Source organism: Vigna umbellata, chromosome 2, assembly GCF_029865625.1.
Source record: "Vigna umbellata cultivar VRB3 chromosome 2, Vumbellata_1.0, whole genome shotgun sequence".
Lineage (NCBI taxonomy): Eukaryota > Viridiplantae > Streptophyta > Magnoliopsida > Fabales > Fabaceae > Vigna > Vigna umbellata.
The window spans coordinates 4,163,471-4,178,154 of record NC_142166.1 but is presented as its reverse complement, the minus strand read 5'-3'; the positions used below and the strand labels follow the sequence as shown (position 1 = coordinate 4,178,154).

At 28.4% G+C, this 14,684-nt stretch overlaps 2 long non-coding RNA genes across 2 annotated transcripts; both read right to left on the bottom strand.

The window, feature by feature from the left end:
- Positions 1–4,714: 4,714 nt before the first annotated feature.
- LOC148203225 (uncharacterized) lies at positions 4,715–5,498 on the bottom strand. Its single transcript, XR_015784544.1, has 2 exons — positions 5,214–5,498; positions 4,715–5,082 (listed from the first exon to the last, which is right to left on the bottom strand). It is a non-coding gene; the product is annotated as an uncharacterized LOC148203225 (long non-coding RNA).
- A 5,959-nt stretch (positions 5,499–11,457) lies between these two features.
- Positions 11,458–13,201, bottom strand: LOC148203224 (uncharacterized). Its single transcript, XR_015784075.1, has 3 exons — positions 13,122–13,201; positions 11,796–11,985; positions 11,458–11,709 (listed from the first exon to the last, which is right to left on the bottom strand). It is a non-coding gene; the product is annotated as an uncharacterized LOC148203224 (long non-coding RNA).
- Between the last annotated feature and the right edge of the window lie 1,483 nt (positions 13,202–14,684).

Sequence of the window (14,684 nt, the reverse complement as noted above, 5' to 3'; positions counted from 1 at the left end):
GTTTGATCATATGATTATTGGTGGACTCGTTTGATTTTGTGGTGAACTTCGAATTTTATGTTGGATTGTGTTATTGAGATGTGTGAAGGTGTTGTTTTGGGTTAAATGTGGAGGGGAATTGACCTAAGTTGAAAGATAAGTGTTTTTGGTCAAAAATGGAGGGTTTTGGTATGTGAGTTTTTGAGATAGGGGTTGGAATGGGTAAATTCAGTTTTAGAGTGTGTTTAGAGGTGAATTAAGACTTGTTGGAGTAGTTAATTCGTTGAAATCTGATCTAAAAATAATTAGTAATACTTTGATGGTAATCGAAATGAATGATTATTTAGACTGAAATATCTTGAAATAAACCTAGTGTAGGTTGTATATGTATGTTAAAACAGTTGGAGGTGTACTACCATAATTGTTAATTTGTCTTACTCTTGTTTTAACTTATTTAAGGTTATTAAGTAAAATTTGTCATGAGCTTGTGGAATGTGAGTATGTCATGTTACTTGATTTATTATTTTCCAGATTGGGGTGGTGTTATGTGATTAATTGAAACAATTTCACTAATTTATTAAACGTTGTATGCAGGAAAAAATTGAAGCATAGAATCCACAACATCAGTGTTTCAATCGAAAGAAATATCCAGTTCATATTCATTGGCTCATGCTTTAGGAATCCAAGAACATTGTGGACGCGTTCACGATCTAGGTTTTGGCCTTTGTTCATTTAAAGTCTTTGGAGTCAATGCTCGTTCTTATAGTGCATCATCAACATCTTCTCCTTCTAATACTAAATATTTTATCAATATTTAATTTATTTTTTACTTTTATGATTAATTTGTTAGGTATTAATTATTTTTCTTACTTTTTAAATAATTTTTTCTGTTATAGGTGTCTTCGTTGACATTACAAGTCAATGAAATGAAAACAATGATGACACTTTTGTTGCAAAATCATCAGGGTCCATTATCTTTTATGTCATAGGTGTCTTCAATTGCCATGTTTCAACCATCACAAATAACTGTATGATTCTTTTTATTAGATATATTATCGACTAGCTATTATGTTATATTGTAGGTATTTGATCAAGCGAGCATGCCAAACAATAAAAGTAACGAAGAAGAACAAAATCAAACATTGTTTCTTTTTTAGTAATTTAATGAACATCTTAGTTAAAATTTTGGTATTTTAATTTAGTATTGAACATTTCTTTTTAATATATAAACAATGAGTTGTATGAACATATTAATATATCGGACAATGTAGTTTATTTTATATACAATATTTAATTTTAGTTCATATTATTTCTATTTGGTTAATAAAACTAATTTTATCGTAATCCCATTTTATTACAATAAAAAACTAAAATACAAAATTTGTACACATTTTTCCTAGTTTTAGAACCCTAGTTAGGTAAACCTACAAATAGAGGCGGTTTTAGAAACCTCCTTTAGTATCGACGATTTTCACAAACCCCAGTTAGTTTCTATCGACAGTTTTATCAAACTCCGATTAGTTCCGATGATTCTAGCAAAACTCTCCGCTAATTCCGGCGATTTTTTCAAAAGCTCTAGAAATTACAGCGATTTCTCAAAAAATCGTTGACAATTACTTGGGGACGCAACTTTTTCCAGTAATTTTTCTAAACGCAAGTAACATACTTTTCAGGAGTTAAAACTGCTGAAAACGAAAAAAAAATAATGCCTAAAAAGAATCTAAAGTTTTGTAGTGATATTTTTAAATATTTTTAACGTCTCTGATTACTATTAGAAGTCGCGCCTTTTTTAAAATGATCTGTTCTTTTTGGGACAAAAATTGCCATGGCAGTTGGAGGATTCTTAGTCTCTTAGCTTGAAGAAGTTGAGGTAGTTCTTAGGTGGAGGTCCTAGTGGGAATTCATTACACACCACTTTCGAAAAATCAAAACCTAATTTTGCTACCTGGGGTTTACTAATGTTGACAAGAGAGATTTGTATCGATTTCAAAGCCAGACAACATGTTACTTCTCACATCTAAACTTCACTGAACGTCCAAAAAAACGCAATGGTAAATAACATGGAAATTTCATTTTCCATTAATATAGACGATTTTGTTTTTTTTTTTTTTGAAAAAGAGAGTTGAATAAGCATTTCATAAGTAACATATTGAAAATTGAAATAAAATTGGTGAGTAATAGTTTGGTAGGTATGGATATTGGTCATGTCGTGCATTTTGGTTTTGTTAGACTGTAACTCACGCGGGTTTGATTTGTGTCAATGATTTTTTTTTTGTTGACAGATATTCATTTATTATATATTATTACATTATAATAACTCTCGTTTGGTTAGAGGTAAACCCCACCTTCCATAAACTTAAAACATTTTTTTTTTTTGTAATTAAAAGATGGAGGCTCACTAATGATCTAAGTTATGATACCATTGTGTCACAAATTAATATTAACCATATATTTAGTCAAAATATGGATTTATTTCTTTTCATATACTGAAAATGGATTGCAAAAAAATATTTAATGAATTTGTATTTTATAAAATCATTTTTTATATAATATATACTATATACTATTATTGGTTTTAAATTAGTCTTTAATTAAAAATAAAGACTAACTTAAAATCAATTTGTTAAAGTATTAGTAATTAATATTAAAGACTTTAATTCATAATTTAATTATAATGTTTTTACTAATAATAAATATTGTTATAGATATTAATAATTTTTAATTTATATAAAGTATTTAAATTAGTTAATATAATAACTAATTATTTTTATCTTCAAATTTAATTATTATTAATGATGCCCACTTTGTTATTTTAACATGTGACTTCAATATTAATTTATCTTGTATAGCTAAAAAAAAATTCTCAAGCTAATACATGTTTCAAAATTTTATTTTTAATTATATATTCAATTTATTTTCTTTACTCCTCTCAAATACTAATTTAGATTATTTTTTAATTTAACGATAAAAAAATTCTTAATTTTTTATAACCCTCATTTCTAATGTACATTATTCGGATGATAAGAACACAAGTAATGTCGATGCTATGCATATAATTGTTTATATCAACTATGGTCTGTTTGGGCAGGTAGCATGGAAAAATCTATAATTATAAATAAAAAATTAGAGTGGATGACAGCGCAAGGGCTGTTAAATGATTTCTTGTAGATTTTATATTTTTTAGCAGTAAAAAAATTATAAATGTGAGAGTGAGTACTCTAACTTAATTACAAACAATAAACAGAGCCAACATAAATAAAATTAATATAAATCATGATTCTAGTTTACTGCTATTTTATGATATCAACCAAAACAAAAACACTGATAGTTTTAAAGAAGTGAGCAGAAAAAAATCCATGCAACGGACCTTGAAGCATATAAACGGTTTATTTAAATTAGTTCAACTTTTCTTTGGCATTCACTAACTTTGGAGGTTAGAAATCTTATATCATCCCGAAATAAATAATATATAAATGAATATAAATTTTATTTTATAAACTAATTTTATAAAATTAAAGAGATTGAGTTAGATTTAAAATTTATTTTATAATATTAAAATAATGAATTTAAATCTATCATACTACTTGTTATCAAAATTGATTTAATAAAATTAACTTAAAGTTTAAAATATATTCATTGACTCAAATTTTAAAATAATTAAAATAAAATATTTTGGCCAACAATGGTTAGCAACTAAAGCAACTATACTGAATAAAAAAATCACAATAGCGTTTTTTAATTATTTAATTAGTGGTTGACTTTATACCTGATGTTAGTAACATATATCACTGACCTTAGGGGCGGACCATATCTCTCGCAGATGGCAATTGTTCGATAATTGTTAAGGAAAATGGTATATGGATACCTTTTCATTTTTCTACACAAATTCAATATCTAAAAAAATCTAATATATTTGTTTTTTTCATTTAATTCTTTGAAATAATTTTATATTTAAAATTAAAAATATAATTTTATTAGTGTTATATACCATTATCAATTGCTAAATTTCTTAGCAATTAAAGCACTTTATAATTGTTGCATTTTATTCCCATCAAGGTTGTCAACATGTAGCTAAATTAAATACATTCTTTTGATTATATCTTCTCATATTAATCCAAATTTATTATAATTATCATGGGAATGTTGTAATTCTTCACATTTCAGAAAATTATGAATAATTTTTAGAAGGTCTACTGATTTTAATGTTACTATTGAAATCACTCTCATGGACTTTTTTTCAAACCTTGAGTTTCGTAAATATATAAGCTTTATACACTTAAATTTTCATAGTTGTATTTATTTTTACTCTTAGTACCCCGTCATGTTACATCTCTAAACTCGGGATCTTGTGTTGCTTCTAACTATAACAAAAACTATTTTAAAACTATATACAATATATATAAAGAAAAAGTCAACGTTGATATCAGATTGCATCGTTGTCCATTGTTGGTATTATAGTATATTTGATTTTGGATTTTAAGAACCCTAAAATTAGTTCTTCTATCAGTTTCGCCGACCCAAAGGAAAGAAAGTATTCTTCTATTCATCTCTTTCTGACTATCTTCAGAAGTACTTTCCTCACAATTTTGTTATCTCATATTCAAAAGGAGATTTGACTGAAAATCAATGAATTTTCTTTCTGGCCTACTCTTTTCTATATTCGGACATGAACTTACCGTAAAACAATTATAAATAAATCAATCTTATAACTTGAGACAACAAGCAAAATCAAAGATTGTAACGGAAATATAAGACATTAAATTTTACCTTAAATCATGATAACATGGTTAAGGAACACCAAATCATAACTAGTTTCTTACTTGTCATACCTCGTACAATTTGAACTTTAATTTCAGATGAGTACAAAGCACACAAACCAAAAGAAAAAGACACGGACTATTTGATTGGTAAATATGGGATTACGAACTGTGCAATTGTAATCGCCATGATTAGATGAAAAAAAAGAGAGAAGGAAACCCTAAGTGCAGGAGCACGGAAAAACAAATAAAGTAATAAAAAGTGACTACAATAAACCATAGCACACCATGCTTCTGTTATTTTTAGTATCACTTCTTCCAATTTATATCAACCTTCTACGTAAACCTGCATGAAGATCAAAACAAAAATATATGAAAAATGTATACGAAGCAACTTATGGGTATATATGATGCTTACTTTAAACTACAGAAAATTAAAAAAAAAAAGGCATAATTCCTAATTATCATAGATAGTACCTTTAGAAAATCATCTATTCTTGGGATAAAATATGTCCCTCGTAGTTGGTGGCTTCTTTCCACCGGAGCTAGATGAAGAAGTTGAGGCAGTGGTCGTAGGTGGCGGTTTTGTAGGGCAAATGGCCTTCTGAATGTTGGTGTTGTTGGAACTCATTTTACGTAAGGGTGTTTAGAAAAACAAAATGAAGTTTCTTAAGCAATGGCTATGTGTAGTTTTTGGCACATCACTTCCAATATCGCATAGAGGTATTTATAAGGAAGATTTTAAGCCTGCATGTGCCTTCATTCAAAGAAGGAACTTACCAAGTAATTAATCTGATTGTGATTACTAGGAATATTTTCCGTTTCTACATATATGGTCTGGCGTAAACTACCCTGGTTTTTATGGTCAATATATAAATATTTATTTTATAAAAGCTTAAACTATATATTAACAAATATAATCCCCAAATAAAGAGTCTTTGGACTCGAAAGTGAATAATACGTATTCTTTTTTTTTTACAAGGAATGATTCAACTTAATTTACATTTCAATTTATTTTCCTATCAAAGAATGAGGTTATAAGTATTAAAGTATAGAACACTTGGTCATAAACACTATAATTAAAAAGTAAAATAAAGGAATACCAACAGTTTTATATATGAGAAAATATTTAGCATTTGTAGTGAAATTGAAGTCATGCCAACACCCTATATCAACATTCAAAGGAAGGAAATTACCAAGTAATTTGATAGCAATTACAGGAAAACAATATCTTACGTGATTATACGTATGACATATGTGCTGGAAACTATGTAACCTAGAAAAATTGACCAGGCATGTGGGAAGCAAAAGATACACTTGATTTATGGTGACTAAGAAAAGGTCGTGCCGTGTTATATTCTTTTCTTTGGTTTTTGTTTGTAGAAATCGCAACTTTTTGAGGAAATATAATTTTCCAATATCAATTGACTTTAATAGTGGAGAAGCCATGTCTTTGACTGTTTGACTTTATGTGTGAAACTTTTTAATTTCACAGTGAAATTAAATGCCTTTTTTCTTGCTACATCTTTTGGAGCGAAATTAAGGTAACAGATTTCATCACCTATTGTCATTTTTTTTAAAAGTGTTTTATTTGATAAAAAAAGAATAAGCAAGATTTAAAAGAAAGAAATATATATAGTTATTATAATTATTCATAGATATTGTCCAAAGAATGTAATTTATCTTTGTTACTAAATATAACTTTATTTATAAAATTTAGAGTGTAGAAGGTTCCATAACCTCGTCCTTGATAGGCCTTTGGTTTCTGCTTTTCCCATTTGTTTATGGTCAACGGAAGGAATTCTTTAGATTTTAATTTTCATGGTCAAAGTCCAATGTTTCTGTTGTGAACACAATTTTCATTTTTTTTTTCTCCCAATTGGTTGTTAATTTGAGCTTGGTCAGAGAAAATTGTCCAGCTTTACACATGTTTGTTCAGAGAAAGACTAGTTACCTAACCTAATTTATTGAATTTTCTACAATTTAATTTCCTAAATTAAATTCCCTAAATTAAATTCCATGAATTCCTTGACATCATTACTCTTATTCGAACAAATTATTCCTAAATTAATGAAGTATTATAACTCTTGATGTGTTTCATTTGAAGTAGCTTACACCCCCTCACTCTCCAAAATCATAAACTGCTTAGAGAGAGTAGGTAAACAATATAAACTTATCTAATAACTCTTGATGAAATTTGGATTGATATTTTAATTGAAAATGATTAATTCAAAATAAAAAACTTGTACAATCTTTTTGTTTTTAATTTAAATAATTAAATTAAATAAAAATGGTTAGTTCAATTAATTAGAAATATTAAAAATAGGAATAATGATAAAAAAGACAATCTAACTCTAATGTTATATAAAAAAATGAGTTCAATATTTTTTATTTTTTTGGATTTGTGAAGTAACAGCAAATGCCACTGGTAGGGGATGATAAGATAAGGGGTTTGTCTTCCGTATTGAACATGTCCAAAACGGATTATGTACTCCACTTGTGTTTGAGTCTATATAGGTGTTGTGTTGTGTTGTTTTTTTATTTTTTTACTTTCATTAGACCCATTTATTCCACTTTTGAGAAAAATAAAATTAATCTTAATCACATTTTTTTTAAACTTTTGTTGGAAATTTGGTAATTCAAATATATATATATATATATATATATATATATATATATATATATATATATATATTAAAGACCGTGGAGAACCAATTAGTTCCAAAGTATATTGATATACAGTGGAAAAATTATGCAATATATCACATATTCAATTTATTATTGTATAAAGAAAATAAAATAAGATACCATATCATCACTGAATAAACATATACCTTTCAATCTTCTTACACATATTTACCATTTAATAAAATATCAATATTTTAATTTTCCTATTTAATTCATCGCCAAATATTTGATATTATTCAAAACAAAAATATTTTCTTATTAGTGTTGAATAGGTATGGAGAAAAAAAAAATGCCAGTGTTTAGATGTCATCATCTTTCTTAAAATACCAGTGAAGTGTCTTAGATTCCTTAGATTTAGAAAACATAAAAAGGTGCCAACTTTACAAGCATGAGACACCCAAATGGGTCCCTGCCACAACTTTTATATTCCCAACTAAAATATGAATATCACTAAGAAACAAATTATCTATTCATTTACAATCATAAACTTAGATCTATGAATCTCATTTCCAATTAGTAGCTATAGAACTTTTCTATTTAAATGGAACGGATGCAATATGCTTCACTAATCTTTCAAACGAATTCACATAAAATGCAAATTGAAAACCAAAACTCACAGTGATAATAAAACACCATTTTAATCTAAACCTTAAAGCAATAATTGAGATTACTTAATTTTTTTATATAATATTCAACTTTTTCATATTTATTTAATATGATATTTTTTAAAATTTATATTATTAAAGGATAAAGTAATTAAAATTCATAACAATATAAAAGTAAAAATAAAAAATTAATACTTTAAATATAAGCAATTTTTTAATAATTAATTAAATAAAAAAATTTGGGTCGAATAAGACTTTTTTGCTGAGCCCTAATGGGAAAGATTTTAAGGAACAGGCTTTTCAAGTGATTGAATCAAAGTCTCAGGATGACGAGGCGCTGATTGCCACTGGTACACCACTTTACCAAATTCTATTCCTGTCAGTGCCACTGCCAAATTAAATAAAACATACACAGCTTTACCAACTTCGATCTCTCTGACAGTGCCAGCCAAACCTCAGACACGTCATTGATTGTAGATCCAAAGGCCAAACCGGTTTTGCCAAAACAAGTGCGTACATAAATTGATGCATGGTGAAACCCTAAAACACTCCAAATAATTTATTTGTTTATGCTCTCTGTGATCTGTGTTTTTCACAAGTTTCCTTTACTGTTACTGGTGTTAGGAAGAGAAAAGTCGGAAAAGTCTAAGTATTTTTCTTAAAAAAGTTACAACTGAACTTATCATGTCTTTATTTTCTTTCTTTGGTACGTATTTATATACTTGTAATATTTTACTGCACAAAAATATGAACCAACAAGTTAGTGAATAGAATAGTGTTAAGTAAAGTTTTCTTTACCTAAGATGTATGAGTGAAAACTCTCTTATTGAAGATAATTAGTTAAAATCTCCTACGCAAATTTAGTCATAGAATCCATAAACATTTCATAATAATAATGTAAATACTTCACAAATAAAAGCCTTTTGACTCCGTTGTTATGAGGCAAGGCGTGTGATAAACGCGGATGCAATTTATTATAATATTGATTAACGTTGTTACGTTCTGAGAAAATGGAGGGAAAATACAATACAACTCACACAACCCCTAATTTCAAATATTTGACTGCTTCTTTTATTCAACAAGCAAGCTAGCTGTCCCAAAAACCTTAACTTTCTTCTTCCCTAAGCTACCTTAATAACAGTGTCCCTCGGTTGAAATGCATGGTGGTCGATCGTGTCTACGTATGCTGCCCATTTAGTTTAGGATGGACCAAAAAATAAGATCGTTGAAAAATATAATAAAAGTAAAAACTGAATAACTCACTCGTGTCTAACAAAAAGAAATTGCCTTTGGTGTATAAATATTGCAGACATCAGAAACATTATACATAATAATTAAATGTTTCAGAAGAAAAATACTTCACAGGTAGATTTCTTAATATATAAAAAAAGGAAGGGAATGATTTTTGTACAATGACTAACAACAAGAACAATCAAGTTTTTACAAGCATTTACACAATAAATAAGCAAAACAAATAAATTAGGGTAAACTAGGAAAAAAGTCTCCCACCCATGTGATGTTTCCTCTCAAGTCCTCTTCTCATTTTTCCTTGAAAACACTTTCTGAATAGTTGGCAATGGAGTTCCTGAGGATGTAGGTTTGGGGTTATTGGTCGGAGGAGGAGGCCTTGTGTAATAGACAAGATGGGTTTGAATCATGCTCTTAGTACTCATGCTGCCTTACGTAGCTGCTTCAAAATGAGTGGTCAACCTTCGAAGAACGTGTAGAAGCTTAAAAATGAACTCTTGAAGTTGTTATAAGAAACAATGTTTGGTTTTGTTCATTGAATTTTGATAAAGTATATCCACATATTTATAGGTTTGTATTGATGAGAACGAACTCATATTGCTTCGGCAGCAAGCTTATTTCCGCGATTTCATTGCAAACGTGGCAAGCTTCCACCTATTTTTGAATTGTCAAACGAAGTAAATGCAATTCACACCATATTTCATATCAAATGCAATTCCTAGGTTCTTAACCCGCTTATTCCTGGGAAATTCTCTTACATAATTAACTTGAATCTTACTATAACATGTTACTTTATACCCAACTGATATTGCATAAAGGAATGTTCTGTGTAACTCACAGTAAATTAAGGCTCTTTTGCAGAACTGGATTTTCATAATCACACGAAAAAGAGTATTCCAACTTTGAAAAGCTGAATTCCTGAGTTTAAGTCTTGATAATTTAAATTGAGTTTCTGATGTTCTCATATCATAGTTTCATTATATTTTATGTGTATAAGATTTCATTGTAACGTATGAATAAAAAGAAAACGTTTTCTATGTTTGTTGTTATTAGAAAATAAAAGAGGAACGACTCTCTTCTTTTTCTTTTTTTTCTTTTAACTCAGACAATGTTTTCTACTAACTCGTTTTACTTTTACCATTTCCTCCTTTATCGAACATCTTTTACAGAACATAATTTTGTTTTTTCTCTTCAACATCGGATAAATCATTAATTTGATATTAAATCAATATGATGAGTAAATGTTGTAAGATAAATTGCTCACGAGTTTAACTTATTTTTCCACTGAATTTCAGGAACACGAAAGGACCTTTGAAGTGTTTGAATAAATAATTATAGAACTCATAACGCGTTGGCTTATGAATGAATATAAACTGAAAGAAAATATTAAATTGTTGGTAATTTTACGCTTGAATTGCTGAGTCATAAGTTGTGAATTGCTGCATTATTACCAAACAATAAAATACTCCATTATTTTGCGTTTTCTTTATAATGTTTTTGGTTTAATACATCTTGGCTCAAATTATTATGAAAACAATTTTAATTGACCATTAATTTTGGTAGTTAAATGTTTTCGCCACTGTTTTGAAACTTTTAGCGACGGTAAGAACATCGTTAAAATACTTATTTTATGTAATGTTTTCGCATTTCCGCATTCACCTCGATGATATATCATCTCAAACAGAGTAAACTTAGCATGAGTTCAAAATGAAGTCTTTATTGAATCAAGTAAATCCATATAGGTTCTTTGCCATTTACATTTTTTTTAACATATATATATATATATATATATATATATATATATATATATATATATATATATATATATATATATATATACACACACATCATTACCAATAACTGCAGAGGGTGTATGTTTTTTGTGTTTTTCAACATTCAACTTGCAAGCTAACTGTTCCAAAATCCTTAACTTCCACCTCAAGTTACCTATATATCAGACCAAACTGTGTTTTCACGCTGTTAAGGTTAATAACCATGCTTTGCTTGGAAACTACTAGAGCTCACACCACCCAAACACCATACACCATCCTCCTCATACTTCATTAAAATAACAGCTTGAATTGCAAGAGAATCAGGTTATTAATATATAGCTCCATTAAAGATCTATATATATGAAGATATTTAGAGTGTATATCCAGAAAATTCAACCAACCCACATCTCATTATTAACTTGAATCTTATTAATTATAACGTGCTACTTCATCAAATACAAATACAAATACAAACTTGTGCCAAAATAAATAAAGACATGTGAATCCCAAATCATAACTTACTAACTAATAACAACTTACACTTATTTCTTAGGTCACCTTAGTTTGTAAACACTATACTCTAAACGAAGTTGGAAATAAGAACACTGAATCTTGAAGTTGCTGTATATTTTCTTTCCACATAAGCACTTGAGAGTAAACCTGCAGAAACAGTTAAAAAATAAAACTGATGTAACTGCTAAGGAACAGGTACTGCAAATTAAGAAAATTTGGTGAAATATTGTTACCTGTTTGTGATTTGGTATTGTTTAATTTCGAGCTTTCATTCTAGAACCCTTTGGTTCTTTAGTCTCTGGATCGGGTTTCTGAAGTTCTCCGGTGCTGGGTCCATTTGTTTTCCCTTTTCCTTTACTAGCACCTTTTCCGTTAGAAGGATCTCCCACCTCAAGCAAATCCTTTGCTGCGTCATCTTGCTTCCTTGAATCATTTAAAGAGTAAGTGTCAAACATTTAGATAAAAGTAATTAATATATATAAAGAAAATAAATGCCACCTTTAATTGAAATATTGTTTTACTATCCTCAACAAGTTAGAATCAAGATTTTCAAACTTGAAGATTTACGTGAACTCTCTGAATCAAGATTTTCAAACTTGGAAATTTACGTAAACTCTTGATAATTCAGTAATCTCAATTTGGAGACTCGACTAAAAATTTACTTTAAATAAAAAGAAAATATATAAATAATATTTTAATTTAAATAAATCCACAAATTTATATAATTTTAAATAAAAAAATCACAAATATATTGTTCATATAAATATTATAAAACATAAATTAAAATGTAAAAATGTAATCCATTAATAATGAATTTGATGGGTTTCAAAGCATTATAAAATAAGTTTTTTCACTACAAAGCATAAAAACCAATCACTAGAGGACTTTCTTTAGAACTAAAACACAATACAACATTTGACTTAACATAGATACATGAACAACTAAACAGTGCAGAGACCAACTTGAAAAACATAAGAATTTTGAGATGATGACCACCGCTAAGTGTGAAACATAGGCATGCAAAGGAGGTGCACGACCACCGCTAACAACAAGATGATGGGCGACGATGAGCAAGGCGCTCATGACGACGAACTAGTGCGCTTGCGACGAAGAACTAGTGTGCCCGCAACGACTCGAGCTAGGGCGTAAGTTAGACCGCAAGGAGGAACGAAAAATATGAATTGAAAGAACGAGAGCAGACACTGAGTGAATCGCAAGAGAGGAACGAAGAAGATAAGTTTCGTCACTGATCCTAAATCAGAAAATCTAATCTACCGAATCTGGTGAGCCAAAAATGACTTTATTTTACATTTTAAAATTTTTTTCTCAAACTTGCCAAATCGGAAGCAAGCTCGCAATTTCAAGCGAGTCTACCAAGTCCACCAACGAGTCTACCGACTTTATACCATTTCCGAGTTAACTCGGAAGTACTGAATAAAGTTGTAAACTCGATCGAGTTAACGAGTTAACTTGAGAGTTTGATAATCATGATTAAAACTATAAATATTTAAAAAATAAATAGAAAATGAAGATGATGAACTCATCTGTGTAACCCTTACTTGGTGGCATAACGAGTATTTGATGAACTCATTCTCAATATAGAATATGAATACAATTTCTATTCTGTATTGTTTTGGGTGATTCTTGTAACCCCATTCTACTTCTTTTTTATAGACCATTGCATAAAGGAACTTTCTGTGTAACTCAGAGTAAATTAAGGCTCTTTTGCAGAACTTGGTATTCATACACGGACAAAGTAGTCCTGAGTTTAAGTCTTGGTACGTGAAACTTCTAATGTTCTCATATCATAGTTTCGTTATATGTGTAAGAGATTTCATTGTATGAATAAAAAGAAAACGTTTTTCATGTTTGATTTTAAATCAACATACGATGAGTAAATGTTCTAAGATAAATTGTTGGCAATTTAACACTTTTTTCCACTGAATTTCAGCAAGACCAAAGGGCATTTGAAGTGTTTGAAGAAATAGTTATAGAAAACAACGCGTTGGCTTACGGATGAATATGAACTGATCAAAGAAAAGAGTAAATTGATGGTATATTTAAGCTTGAATTTCGTAAGGAGACTGCAATTAAATGCAGCACATGGTTACTCCAACAGTGTATTTGTCGGGTTTGTTTTAATATTTCATACATTATCTTTATATGCTGTTTTTACAAGGTTTGTACTATTTTTATATCTACTACCTTTCGTGTATCTATTTCTTTAGTGTCGATGTATGTTATCCGAATTCGTTTATCCAAACTTTAGCTTGTAATTTTCTTTAGATGGTGATAATATTTCATCTTATTAAAAAGTTATAATATCAGAGTTTTTATGACACAAAAAGAAATATATTTACTTCATAAAACAATTAAAACCAATACAACAACACTAACTTAAAGAAATAATGATGTAAGTGGCCCAATATAAAATGTTAATCAGTTTTAGTAAAATAAAATATATTAAAATTAGATGTTATTTTAAAAAAACTTAAATTTTTTTAGTTTAGAGGCCACGTTTTTTTGTTTCTTTTAGCCACAAAATTTAAAGACAATATTTAGAAAGATGTGGTATAAATAAGCAACGTTTTGAAGAGTGTTGTCCTTGATAATTTTTAAACCACACCTATAACATCATTACCTTGTTTATAGCCAAATTTAAATAAATAATTTCATAAATATTATTTTTTGATAAAAAACTGGTTTCACTTTTAGAGAAAAATAAATGTTTTAAAAATTACATTTATTTTGTACATTTAATTCAAACAACTTGATCGTTTTAGGACGGACATATTGTAGAACGTAATATCTTCCATGCACTTAACGAATATTTGATTTCAAAAATCGTTATTTCTTTTAAGCATTTTTTCATAGTTCTTTTTAACTATGAGGACGATTTCACTGTTTTTTTATTGTCTGTCGGTACTACTAGAAAAATTATAATCCATAAATATATTTTAAATTATACAACATAGTTCAGAAACATATTTTAAATTATATAATTCAAAATGAATTTTTGGTATATAGAATCTAGTAACATATTTTAATTACATAATCTGTAATATTTCCTAAATTTTGTAATTTATAACATATTTATAGGTCTCCAAAATATTGTTCGTAAT